The sequence below is a fragment of the Benincasa hispida genome, chromosome 7 (genome assembly GCF_009727055.1).
Source record: "Benincasa hispida cultivar B227 chromosome 7, ASM972705v1, whole genome shotgun sequence".
NCBI classification, from domain to species: Eukaryota; Viridiplantae; Streptophyta; class Magnoliopsida; order Cucurbitales; family Cucurbitaceae; genus Benincasa; species Benincasa hispida.
In genome coordinates, this window is record NC_052355.1 from 4,536,914 (window position 1) to 4,550,048 (window position 13,135).

Below are 13,135 nucleotides of genomic sequence, written 5' to 3' on the forward strand. Positions count from 1 at the left end.
AACACGTAGCTCACCTTGAGGCTATCGCGTCCTTCTTATGGTCGCATGTTTCTAGGCCACGCATAGCTTAGTCTTAACGCATCACCAATCAGGTATTAAGCCCTCTTCAACGGATAATCACCGAGCATCGCATGCTTTATGTGCCTTGTGCCAAGACTGCCAACGCTTCCCAAGCAGTCGCACAGTCTTCCAGCGCACATCGCATACCTAATCGCATGCTTCCTAGCTTCATCACATATCTCCAGCGCACACCATGTACCCAACGCCTTGCGCTTTTCGTTTTGTGCCTCAACCTTGCGCTCAGCCTTGTGCCCAATGCCTACACCCCTTGTAGCCAACTTTTAGCCTGTCGTTAACGCCTTCCTTCACGCCCACCATGCGTCCAATAACCTCAAAAGACTGGCTCGTCACACACTTTATAAACACATAAGTTCTTGGCATCGCCTTAGCTTCAAGGTCATCGCTTGGCATTCCTTGGCTTACTACATTGCCTTAGTCTATCCCTTCTCAAGCCAATGCCCAAGACTTATCTTTGCTAACCTCACGTGGCTTAGATGATCGAATGGCTCCCGTCCACACTTAGCTCGTCCTCAGCCATCGCCCCTACAATGTCATTGCCTAGCATTTCCTTGTCACCTAGGCCCTTAGCTTGCAAAATGTCACCCGTACTATCGCCTAGGCAGCCTACGCAAGCCTTTGCCATGGTGTGTCATGCATCCTCACCCGGCCACACCTTGTAGTCGCTCATACCTTAACAAGCCATCGCCTTGTTGACTCAACTCAACATCATCGCCTAAGCAGCCTTCCTTCATCTTCTTGCGACCAACTCATCGCCCAAGCCTTACCTTATCCATGCTATTGCCTAGCGTTTCTACATGGCCAACACTTAGCCATTTTATGGCTTGCCTAACCTCCAAGGCAAAACTAACACCTATTCTTCCAAACCAATGCCTACATCTAGGACGCCTTTCATGCCATGCCTAAGGTTTCCACTTACTAAGCTAAGCCTCTAAGCTATCTGAGCCTTTCATTACTTAGAATCTTGCTCTCCCATCTTCCTACTCTCACTTCCTTTTTCAACTTTACTTTAACATATCCTGAGTCTTGATTAGCATGCCTATTACTCACTTATGTAGGAAAAATGGAGTATGGGGTTTACACAAACCATCTGAGGGGGGACACTCCCAGGGTGCCTCGAGGTCGTGCAAGAAGATCCCATGGTGCAAACCAATGAAGGAGATCGCAGGACATGTTGACACATATCCCTCTCCCACTTACTATAAATACTCTATCCATTCACCTTAATATTGACCNTGTTGACACATATCCCTCTCCCACTTACTATAAATACTCTATCCATTCACCTTAATATTGACCCATGCAAACACCATCCAATGGGGGACGCTCCTAGAGCGCCTCGAGGTCAAGCATGAGTCTCACGGTGTTAACATTAAGGGAGAAATGTGAATGGAAAAATTTGGCGTACCATATACATCTTTTTCCTCCCACTGAGTATTTTAATAACCTAGGGTTTAATTAACTTAAGAAAAATACGGCTAATTGTTTTTACTAAGTGATTGTTTAAGTTTGCCGAAAAGTAACGCTTACTTTGGATAGTTAAACAATTTTTTATCAATGTTCATTAAACACTTTACCAAACGTCAATCAACAATTGATGCTTGTAGCAAATCTAACTAATTCACCTTTCCAGGTTAGTTCCCAGGTAGGGGTGTTACGTTTCTGTCAACTTAAATACCCCAGCCTAGACAGAACTAGCCTTAGACAAAAGGTCCCTTATAGATACATTTGCTACAAATTTAATCTTTTATTAAAACTAATTTAATCCTATTATACTGATTTAAAAGATTAAATTAATTTCTAATCTCATTAGAAATTTGTGATCTTAGGTCTTTGTAAATCAAACTTTAAAATTATTTTAAAAAATGATTTTACCTAAGTTTGCATGCAATTATGAATTATTGATTTTAATTTCTAATTTCGTTTTGTTATAACAATTATATACAAAGAAACAAATTAAACAAATTAAAATCATACATTTCATGCTTTGACATACTTTAGTAAATTATAACATTTATAAAATTACCTAAAGTAATGTCATACATCATGAAATTCCCATTTCATTACTATATATATAACACTTATATACTAAAGTAATGAAATAAATAACATACAATGCATCCATACATCCAAACTATATATTATAACTATTATAATATAAATGATGCATGGCTATGTTATTTATGCATGCAAGCATATAGTATAACACTTATATTATATGATGCATGAGTATGCTATAAAATTAAAACATGCAACTATATATTATAATACTTATAATAGAAATGATGGATGAATAATGCATAATCTATGGTGGGATTTTACTATATGTCATACTTTATGACATATATAAAACAATTAAACCATACATCATATGCATAATTTAAACAACAATTATGGATCGGGATTGGACTCCTAAAAAAATTAATTAAATTAATATAACATTTATATTAATTTAATTAATCAAAAACTACCTATTACATTAATAAATAGCTTAACTGGTTTGAAACAAGTGAATCGGGTCTTGAAACAGCTCGAANATTAATTAAATTAATATAACATTTATATTAATTTAATTAATCAAAAACTACCTATTACATTAATAAATAGCTCAACCGGTTCGAAACAAGTGAATCGGGTCTTGAAACAGCTCGAACCGGACCAACCAACAACCGAACTGCCCTTGAACCACTCAAACCAAACAAACTAGACCCAAACCAGATCCAAATCGAACTGAAGCATGCGCTAAAACGCGCTTCTTCTCCATCTCGGAGTATCGCAACGCTACGAAGAAAAACTCTGTTCACCGCATTATAGCATCACGACGCTAGAGCACAGCATCACAATGCTATTGTTGTAAACCCCTAAAATTTCACCTAAGTGAATTAGGTTAAAACTTGATTAGTAAGGAAGCGTGAAGAAGGATAAAACAGGAGGAAAATTCTTTAAGTGTTGGAAACTCGACCTTGAAGGCTAAAACATAAGTTGAAGTTAAGTGAGGTTTTAAGGGACAAAAAATTGGCTAAATGTGGGAGCCACGCGTTGATGCCATGCGTTAGGTGAGGACTCGAAAAACAGTGGCTTTGTCATTTGGAGGTTAAGCAAGGACCTTGTTATTGAAGGAATTAAGTTTGTTGGTTAAGGGTGGAGGAAGAAAGGTGTTGAGGTTAGTGGACACATGAGGTATGCAACCACCAAGGATTCTTTAAGGTTATGCATGAGGTGGTGGTCAAGCCTTTGTCAAGGTTATACAAGGTAGGATGTTTGGTAGCCAAGAAATTTGGGGTTAAGTTGAACACATAAATGGGCAAGGCAATGTCCTTACGATGAAGCCATGCGGCAGCTAAGTCATTTTGAAATTAGGGAAGGTCTTATGGGATGCATGTGACAAAGATGGCCTAGGCAAGGAGACTTGGCGTTAGAGTGTTATATGCGATGAAGAGCCTGAGATGGCTAAGTATGAATGAGCGCATGCGCCAAGGGTGAGTCACACGTGGGAAGAAGTGTGCGACCAAGGGGGAAGTATACGATGGTCTTGAGGTTAGTGTGGACACAAGAAGGAGCCAAGCGTTGGATATGCCATGCAGTCAAGAGGAACATGAGACCATAGGTTGGGATATGCGTTGACAAGGAGTGACTTGGAGAGCAAGGTTAAGTTAACAACTCATCTGGACAAGTGGTTGACCAAGGGAGTTTTGGGTTTGAACCAAGGTGAGGTGGAAGCATGAGAAGGCATGCAAAGGGAGGGACATGCGTTCACTTGAGGAGAAGAAGACACTTCAGGGTAGAAGTGTCAAGGGGAGGTTTTGGCAACATAAGGGAGGGGCATCTGTACATGCAACTAAGGTGGAGGTGTCAAGTTTAGGACAAGCTTAGATGCCTATAAATTGGGCAACTTGGGAGGCTTAGCTTTCACAATCTACTCGTGCAAATTGAGTGAATTTAGTGTGAGAGTGTTCGGAGGGGAGTGTAGAAGGAGACTCTAGGATGCCATTTGAGTTGGAAATGCGAGGAGTGAGGAATTAGTGTTGGAAGACAGAAGGCCCAGCTAATCGCATAGGCCAGGTGCGCATGAACACCCATCGCCAGGCGCGAACGAACGCCTAACAACAGGCGCGTGCAAATGCCCGTCAACACGCACGACCACATGATTGAGGGCCCCAGTGCACGCTTGCATGTATCACTCTGCCCAGCCCTTGCACGCATGACCATCCAGCATTGTGCCATGCCCAGCGTCCCAACGCTCGCGCACGCATGCCTATGCCCAACACCAGTGTCACACCCACGCCTGTGCGTGATCTGCCGCCCAGCTACGCTCAACCACGCCCAACCCCTTGCACGGACAGCTGCCCATGCCCACCAAACTGCCCAAATAACCTCCAAAGTTGTGTTTTTGGGTATTTAACCTATTTTTGGGTATTTTAAAAGGGGAAGCTGGTTATTCTCAGTGTTTTTAAACGAAGATATGAGCGAGAATACAAAAAGAAGGGAACAGAAAACTCCCCTAGTTTTAAGTAATAGGTGATGGTAGAAATTCTCTTTCCTGCATCAAAATTTTGCTTCTCTTTCATTTTGTTTGTTCCTACAAAAAAGAGAAAAGAAAAATGGAAGGGAAAAAGCTACAAGAAAAAGAAAGTTAGTCTAAAAATTTTCTATTCCTAAAAAACAAATAAAGGAAAGTAAGAAAATGAAAAAGAGGGCAAAAATGAACGAAGATACTAGGAAAATATATTGCTGATGGTCAGTCTGAGGCAGGTGAGTCGGGCTCTCTCTGGACGTCGTACTGAAAATCAATGCTGGCATAGTAGAGACGGTCTCTTTCACACATGAAGTTTATAGTCCTCTACATACGCCTAACATGGCGAGCAGTCTCGCGGCTCACCCTTAAGGCTTCAGTAGTTGTTCTAAGGGCTTGCTCACCTAATGTGTCACCACTTTTGGGTTGCTCATGGGGTTGATCTAGAAGTTCTACCTTAAGTGGTTCCTCTCTAAAATGTTCATCTTCCTCATCTAGCTCTTCTTCTTCTTGTTCGTGAAGTTCCTCAACTCCACAGCCTCGGAAGTCTAAGATAGATGTTTTAGAAATTGGAGCTTTACACCCCATACGCTCCTCATTTCTAGGTGCTTCTACCCCGGACCTCTGACACAACAAAGTTATAAGACTAGGGTGTCCAAGGCTACCTGTGGTAGAGTAACGTCCACATCATCTGATGGAAGTGTGAATAACCCTCTCTATGTTATGGACATACCCTAAATGAGACAATAAAGAAGTTTAGCTCTATCTCCAGTCACATCGGTCAATCTGAGTATAGGCATCAATCTGGAACATACGAAAGCATGCCAAATTTGGCCTACAATAGACATGTTTGTAGATCTAAACCTAACTACAACGGCTGAGATAGAAAGTGTCCATACTCGTCATCAAATTGAGCTGGAAAGGTTTCAATTATTCTAGAGGAAGACATAGAGACTCTAGCACCTCTCACTAACGAGACATCTCTGTCAAGGTCAATGTTGGCATAAAACTCTCTCAATAAAGGAACCACAGCCTCACCAGGGTTGGCTACTAAAGTTTCCCATTCTCTCTCTCTTACTTCGAAAGTGATTTAAAGATAGAAGTTTGGCTCTAAGGTTAAGGCCATGTCTAGTACTAGGTTTTTAAGAGCTACCACTTAATGGTATCTACTTTCAACCCCTTCAAAAGCAAACCTAAGTTTATTAATCTTAGGTTGTGGAGGAGAATTCCTACCACTATTCTTTCCCTTTTTAGTTCTAGGACCCATAAAGAATTTTCTAATGAAAAGCTCATAAAATTAGGGACTAATCTTAAGGGAATCCTGTTAACTCTTCTAACATATTTCTCAACTACAAAATCACACCATTATTCGATTTAGAAACCTGCAAACAGAAAAATCCCAAGCATTTTATTTCTAACTATCCAAAATTTAAAAAAAATCACCACAAAAACCATTTTATTCAAGAAAATCATCCATCCATCAAGAAAAACTCAACTACAACTAAGATAATCATAAAAGAATTCAAACAAAAAAAATCATTATCTTGGACTAAGTTGAAGACCTTGCTTGAGAAGAAGAGGAAAGGCCCTGGAAATGGGTTTTAGGGTAAGAAACCCAAAATTTCAAGGAGGAAATCCTTGAAAGGTGAGAGAAATTATGAGATTTTGGAAGAAAGATTCTTGGATTTTGAGTTTGGGGATGAAAATCGGTGGGGGGTGGGTGAAATTTTTTAGAGAAAAAAGGTTTTGAGAAGAGGGAATTTGAATGGGGTTTCCTTCGAATAGTAGAAACTGCGTTTAAATCGTAGTTCTGTATCGTAGCGTCGCAACGCTGCTTATACAGTGATGTGACGTTGTGCCTTAATTTAAAAAAAAAAAAACAGATTAGGACTAATCTAGCTTTATTAAAAACAAATCTAAAATTAAGACTAATTCTAAAAATGAATCTTAAAAATAGAAAATTTTTGTTTTATTTTTTACACCTGGCTACCTCCAGGAAGGGCAAATTTTTAACGTCGATTCCTCGATTCGACCCGTCTTTTTCGTTTTTCAAGGTACGTAAAAATATTCATACTTCTCCGGTCCTCTCTTAGATGAATCTATATAGCCTAAGAGAACTCACCTTTTGATGAGAACCAGACAAGTCAAATTTGAATTTTCTAATATTTGGGAAAAAAGAGAAAAAGAAAGAATCGAAAGACTCAAATGACCCAAAAGAGTCAAAAGATAGAAAAGATTGACAAATACTTTGACTTGTAAGGAAAATATGAGCAATAATCAAATAAGCAAGAAATACCAAGACAAAGTACGGTTCTAAGCTTGGAAGCCTCTAACTGTTTTACCTGAGATTCCTTGAGGTGCGGGCTCATACTCATCTTTACATACTTGTTTTTGGTACGATGGGAAGCAAATACCTTCTTTGTCAGTCGATCGAGAGAATTCCTCAAACATATCGATCTTAGTGCAATAGACAATGGAAAGCTCTGAACGACCTTCCAGTGTAAGCCCTAGATGTGCAGGTTGAGGAAGAGACTCTATCTTAACGAGCATGGGGGTTTGAGTCTCTATGTGAGACTCAATACATTCTTGCACATACTGAAAAGAAGAATTAGCAAGTTCACACATAATAAAGTCCAAAGTCTTACTTTGACGTATACTTCGAGGAACTATCTACTCAGCATTTTGGTCGATGTAAGCAACTTCATTGCAAGGTTCGGTATTACTAGAAAATTGATGATCCCAAGACTCTTCTATCCCTATTGATTCAGTAATTTGAGAAACAAGGTTACTCCAGTTACTAAATTCAATTTTAACTTCAGTTGCAAAACTTAAGCTAACTTGTTGGAAACTAGGGGATTCTTGCTGACTGAGGGAGGGTTCCTGCACAATATCATAAGAATTGTTAGAAAGCTCCTTAACTAATTCCTCTAGAGAAGTACCTGAATTGGAGGAAGAGGCATGTATAGACATCGGTGTTTGGCTTGATATCTCCCAAGAAGGGTAATATTCGCGTACAAGACCATGTGAAACCTGTGTTTGCCTGATAGCTAAATCTTGAACAAGAGAGGTTAAAGCCAACAGACATATAAAAACTGGTGTTATTGCGGCTACACCACTTGAGTTTTAAGTTCATTTATTTCTCTTGCCTCTAGTTCTTCCATTCGTTGAGCTTCTTGTCTCGAAAGAAGAGCATAAAATTTATTCATATCCACCATATTAAAACAAGTGACTCAAAGATAGAAAAATCTTTTTGGTGTTTTTAAAGTTTGCTAGTCAAATTTAACTAAGAAAGAGATTAAATGGTTTAGCCAGTCCTCAGCAGTGGTGCCATTTTGTTTGGAGCTAAATAATGTTGTTAATTCTACCTAACCCCGAAACAAACAAAGTTTATAAATCACCGAACCTACATCTTATACTAATACGTAGCATAAGCGACAAGCATGGGGTCGATCCATAAGGAAGGCTTGTTTAATCTTTTCTTAAGCTAAGTTTGACTATAAAAGCAATAAAACGAGGGGTTTTGTTTAAAAGAGAAACATATCTAAAATCAAGAAACAAAGGATAAATGTAAACAAGTATAGAACAATCTTCCTCCTAATTCAAGTTAGACGTTCGATGCAATTCCTTTCATCGAATTCTACAAATTAATTTCACAATCGAATTATGCTTGCAACTACTTATTTAACACGATTAGGCTAGCCTCTACAAAGGCGGACAACTAGCAATAACCTAGTCAAGAGATCGTCCTAAACATTGATTAAGGTTGGATAGGCCTAACCCTAATCAACCTACATGCTTCTACCTCTATTGGGTTCGATAACGACCATATAGAAGAGAAAACACATGCATTAAGTTATAGGATTCAATTGTGTTGATTAATTGTCAAGATAGCTTACTCAATTAACCATTTTCTCCAAATCTAGTAATTAATGCATCCTAGCAGTAGAACACACAATTACTATTGCCTCTTGTAGATCTTGGCTAGACATTCTATCGAACACATTGAAAGCAATGCATTCAATCATGATTGTGGTAAAACCAAGCATCTAGGCTGTACATGTTCAAGATATAGATCATTCAACATGCTTCAAGAACTAAAAATAGATTCAAGAATGCTCAATTCATATTGCAAATGATAAAGAAAAAGAGAAAACTCAAAAGAATTATAAGAACCCTTGAAATTAGAAACAAGATTCAACAACTACTTCACAAATTCATAGACAAATTCATGAAGAATTACAAAAATGTTGCTTACAATCCAAAAAGAAACCAAATCTAACCTAAATGGGAAACAAAATTACCAAAGAGACAAAATAATACAGAGAGAAATCCCAACCTCCATGAGAATCATGCTTCCTCCTTTGCAAAAATGAAAGAAAAATTATTTATATTTGTAGGGTAGCGTTGCGACGCTGAGGCTATCATTGCAACGCTAAATCTCAAAAAGGCCAAGAAACGTTGAGCCTGAGTTGTGATACTGCCTCGCACGCACGGACAATCCATCAAAATTCGAAGCATTGCAATGTTGTTGGGAGCATTGCAACACTGCCCTATTTTGCAGTAGATGGATGCTTTCTATCTTCAAACGTTGCTCGACACTTCTGGGAGGGTCGTGACGCTCGGTTTGATGACATTTTGGTAATTTCTCTGATTCTCTTCAACTTTGTTGACTTTTTGGTAATTCTTTATCTTTTTTAGCCCAATTTCTCGAAATGACTTTTAATCGCTCCAGAGACGATTTACCTACAAAAGGAGCATTAAAAGCAAACAAACAACACAATTTTGAGGGAATTAACATAGAAAATATACATCTCTTAAAAACCTATCAATATATAAGTATCTGGGTCCCTTGATACCTAAGGGTGATGGTATCCAGGGCATACGAGTAGCCCTTAAGGCTTGATCACGTGCACATATGTTATATATTATCGATGCTAATTGTATTGAGATTACTCTATATCAGCTAAGGAATTCGATGTTGAGTGATCGAGCAAAAGAGCTCACCTTCAACTAAGGCTAGAGGATGATGTTTTCCAAATGAGTTGACTAATATTCGAGGTTTTCAAGGTTCCTAAAAGCATTTTCAAAGATATTATATTTCTAATGTTTTAAATGTTTACTGAACCTTGAGTTAGTGAGTTATGCTTTTGTTGTGAATATGTTTCCATATCAAGCTTTCTAAACGGCATGTTTTAAGAAGTCACTCATTGGGCGATTAGCTCACCCTTTCCAATGTTTTCTCTTTTCCCCAAGTAACAGAGACAACTTGTAGAAATACAAGTTATTGTGGCTCTTAAGTTGGAACAATTAGGATTTTTAATGACAAAATCTCATCATTTTTAGAAGAAACGCATGGAATTACTCAAACATTATCAAACTCATGCAAAAGAATGTTTATTGCTAAAGTACTACGGCATTAACACATGATATTGCAGGATTTCAACAAGAGACTAATGCATGATTAAGAAAAGTGTCGCAGGCAAAGTCTAACGCATGGGCCATGCGTCAGAGGGATTCAACGCAAGGAAGATTCATTGATTCAGGTTGTTTGTGTCAAATCACCACTTGCAAGCATGGGCACCTGCAGTGGGCAGCATCTAAAAAGCATCTGAGTGTTAGGCGGCTGACTAGGGTATGGACTTTAATGCTGCCCATCATCAAGCTGGAGAAGGCCGGCGCCTATAAATAGAAGAAATCCCACCAGAATTAGAAGTTCAGAGGTTCCAAGTTCTCAACTCTCGGTTTTAGTCTCAGTGTTAGCTTAGCCTTAGTTTTAGATCTTTAGAGTTGTGCGGTGGTGCCGAGAAGAGTAAGAGGGAAGAGTACCACCACCATTGCCGATCAAGGAGCGGAGGAAGTCGAGCTCAAGAGAGACACTTCTTCCATTTCTTACACAAGTGGTTGTACACAACTAAAATTGAGCCAAAGAGAATAAGAGATTGTACTCTGCGGCTTGACTCATTTCATTTCATCTTACTTATCGCTTTCATCCTTTCATCTGATTAAGTATTGGTTTTGTAAAGACAATCAATTTCTTTATAAATTCACATATTTGATCTATCATACTTTGCCATTGTTTATTTCTTGTTTATGTTGGATGCATCTATACTTCATGCAAAATTTCATTTCGAACGCTTAAGCCAACTAAATCAATTGGTAAAAGCATCTTTAGCTTAAACTATTCGAGAGAATAAGTAAGCCAGCATCAAGTTAGAATGCCTAGTACATTTAGAGATAGACTCACTGGTGTTTTATTGCATCCTGTGTTCGACGCATACATCCTAGAGATAGGTATTGTATGATATTCGCATTGAGAAGTGTCAAATAGAGTCTAACGCATAAACGGAGATAAACAAATCATCTCATTCACATCATATTCTTGTTCGTGTACATCCAACTTAGATCGACGCATATCACTTGCATCAAAATCCATTTTCATACAACCCATCATTCTCTACTCGACCCTTTTGTATCTTCTTACACACACACATAGCACCTTAGTGTAAATAACTCATTTCTCCATACACTTAGGACATCCCTACAACAATTACAATGCATTGTCTGCGTTAGCTTTAAATCTAAATCCCTGAGTTCAACCCTGGACTTACCAGGAACCTAAATTGGATTTATACTTGGATCTGATTTAGGAAAACTTAAACGTCAATAGAGGAGTGTCATACGTTTTGTTACACATCTCTAATGCATCAATGCATTACTAACACATCAACGCATCATTCATACTTAAAACTTATTTTTCCAAATTATTTTATACAATACACTCCTAAGCTCGAATCACGAATTCAACGGAACAAGCAGTCAACTCCCTAGAGCCTAGCTGATCTGCCAGTCTGCCACTCACGAAGCTCAAAGTCTTAGGAACAGCAGAAGTAGAAGAAGCTTAGGTGGTTAAGTTTGTTGCTAAGTAACTATCATGTACATATTACGGACAAGGTGTCACTGTTAGAATATAAAGACAGCATGCACAGCGGAAGCAAAGATCGATAACGTTCTAATTACATTAAAACTAAGTATAAGAATGCAAAGGGTTAGAAAATACAACCTTTGTAGAATCCACCATAATCTTCCTCCCCGTGCTCAATCGACACCACCAACTGTAAATCCTCGCTATTCTCTAGTTGAAAAACACGGTTGCGGGACCAAATTATTAGTGAAAGCTAGAGAATTTCACTAATTAAATTAGAGAGTCGAAGAGAAATTGTGGAAAAATATATTGAATATTCAAGGAAGCATTAAGTTTTATTTTTTGAAAATTAAAATCTATTTAAAGACAAAATACATGCAAAACCCCATCTTGCATGTCTTCAACCTCAAACTCCGCTAGCATGAAATCTCTAGGTATCAAACTTTTGGAAAAGCCACTTCAAAAACCACTTAGTTATTGGAAAAATCCAAAAATTGGATTTTTTTTCACTAACTAGTTTTTTATTAAAATAAATTTTATAATAAAACAATTTTTGACAAAAAAATGGAATACTGTTTTCATATTTTACAAGTATTTAATTAAAAAAAATTTAATTAAATAAATAAACAAATTTAATATCATATATTAAATTGCCTTTGACACCTAGCTTTGATTAATTACATTAATCAATTTTTAAAACATTTTCATGCTAATATTTTATTTAAAACAAACTCCCCAAAATAATTAATTAATTGTAAATTATATCTTATATAAAATACAATTTTCCCTAAAGATCGCATTTGAACATTTCAAATTCTCACTTCACTTAGTTCTTCAATTTTGTCCCTACAGATCATGGGCTCCAACGATCGGAAACTAACCGACCAAACTCTTTAACCTAGTTAATTAATATTTTTCACTAACAGGATTGTCCACTATAGCCTGTAGTTGCACTCCTCTCACTGTAGATATATTATATGTCCATTTGATATAACCGTCATCGATACGTTGATCCTTCATAGGTTGTTCGTAACTTCAGCTAGGTTAATTATCATTTTACCCCTAAGTTACATCTTTTCACCTTAAGTACCACTGTCCCTCTAATAAACAATCGATTCCGCATCTTGATCACTAAATCCATTCCCTTTCAGGCCAACGAGAGGATGAGGCCTCTTGTTCAAGACCTGGGATCAGCCCTTAAGGGAACAATCTTTCTACTATCCTTAAAATGGGTAAGAGTGAATTTCGTATTGCAAATTCTATGTCCCCAACTATCTACCAGTCTTATCCCTAAAATGGGAGGCATATTGAGAAGCACTGTTGAGCTTACCCTCACCTATGCAGATCAAGAGACAATCCCGAATAAACAAGAGTTCATAGACAGCTCAAGATTCAGATCAAGTTATCAAGGTCATCAAGAAGTAAAATTAATCAGTGTTAATAGTAAACAGTGTTAATACATAAGAGTGATTATTTCGTGGTCAATATTACACAATCTCATCATGTAGAAAAACCCCACTCACATGTCTCTACATGAATGAACTGATCAAATTGTTTATGACACTTTACAACATTTATAACAATCATAAAATTGGTCGTATTCAATATTATCTCTAAAAATA